The sequence below is a fragment of the Corvus brachyrhynchos genome, unplaced genomic scaffold (assembly GCF_000691975.1).
Source record: "Corvus brachyrhynchos isolate BGI_N302 unplaced genomic scaffold, ASM69197v1 scaffold10, whole genome shotgun sequence".
NCBI classification, from domain to species: Eukaryota; Metazoa; Chordata; class Aves; order Passeriformes; family Corvidae; genus Corvus; species Corvus brachyrhynchos.
The window spans coordinates 8621601-8623423 of record NW_008236180.1 but is presented as its reverse complement, the minus strand read 5'-3'; positions in this window follow the sequence as shown (position 1 = coordinate 8623423).

The following is a 1823-nucleotide window of genomic DNA, read 5'->3' as shown; positions in this document are numbered from 1 at the left end:
AGGCATACCTGAGTCAAAGTGATTAGTGGCTGTGCTAATTAGGAGTGTCATTTGTGGAGAGAACACAGAGTTGTGTGATCCTGAAACAAACACACAACGCTCAGGGCTCAGCCAACCTCAAAGATCTCATCTGAACAAATAAGCAGGAGGGGTTGCAGAGGGATTCAATTAATGAAACTCCATCCATAACCCACCTGCTTTGGGCTGGGTTTTACAGCAAATATTGATCACTTGGAGAACTCAAAGCAGGAGAGGAAAAGCCAAGGAGAGCTGACATTTGACCCCCAGGAGTTTTCTGAACTTTTCTTCTCTGTGCATAGTGCAATAAAATGAATGTTTGCCTTTGGAGAGGAAACAGGTGAGTTTCTTTTTAACCTCTAGAAGACATTTTAAGCTCAGGGATTTTTTCGGAAGCAGGGGGAGCACAACAAAATCAAAAAAGCTGTTGCAGTCAACTTGCTGAAACATCAGATTGCTGGTTCTCACTCCTGCAATGTGTGAACGAGGCAGGCTTTCAGCTGCCAGGGAGGAATTATTCCTTACAGCTGAAATATTCAGGAGCCGCAGTTTATTGTACTTCTGAACGTTTGTGTTTGAAATAAATAAATGAAGTATCTGCACAGTTATAACTTTGACTTAATCTGTGGAGCCAAGACAGAAGTTTCTGAACAGAAATGGCCTTTTCAAGGGGGAGGGAAAGGCAGAGGAGATGATTTCTGTCTCTCGTGGCAGAATTAGGTCCAGGTACATTTCCATCCCTCCTCCAGCTAAGGAATTTTAGCTTCCCATGGAGGTAGAAGGCATTTTCATCCTCTTTGTATCCAGGCTTTCAGCTGAGCCTAGATCAGATGTCCCTGGGCCTTAATTACCAAATGAGTCCATTCTCCTGAGCTTTATTTAAGTGCTCAAATGAGGGTTTTTTCTTAAATATTATGATTCTGGCTGGACATCCAATTTAATTATGTAGCAAGGAACCAGATCGTTGAAGTGCTCAGATTCCAAGCAGGATTAGAGGATCTTTTTCACAAGCAAAGCAGCAAACCAAATGTAAAGCAAAGCTTTGGGCACTCCTGCTCTGAAATGCTGCGGCTGCTCACATGTGGATTTCAAGGAGCTGTAATGGGCATGTCCTGATAGCCTTCATTATCATCGATGTGATGAGACAAATTGGTCCTGAAATAAGGCTTTGAATGGAATAACAAACTCTCCTTCAGAAGATGTTCAGAGCCAGGCACTGCTCTGCAGGCCCCATTACAAGATGCTCAGAAAGTTCAAGCAGCAGCTTGTCAGAGGGAATTTCCCTCCCTGGGTGTTCCAGGTACAGGCTCATTGTTCCTGTATGGAAATGTTTATTTTCTTCCTCTCCACTAATGGTGTTTTGGGCTGAAATGTGGTAAATGATAAGTGGAGCTCTGGTGTGTGAGTTTGGTGGGATGCTAATGAATAATTCAGTGTGACAGAGGAATGGGGTGATGGATGCAGAGAGCTGGAGCTGTCAGACAGTTTGCTGTGCCTGCCACTGCCACAAGCACAGAACAGATGTCAGCACCTTAAGTGGGACAGCAAATCCTGGCAAGTGCTTGTGTTTCCTTGATCAGGCCCCAGTAAGTTTGGAATAAAAGCTGTAAAGGAGTTCCTTCCCTCAATACCCCTGAAATGTTTGCATTTTCTTCCTGTTCCTTGCCTTTCTATAACCAAGGATATCATGACCAATCTGGGCTTGTGATCTCTGGGCAGGGTTTTTATTCCATAACACAACCCAAAAGGTCACACAGTGTCACCCAGACACCAAATGTATTTCTCAGTCCCCTGAAGTGTCAGGG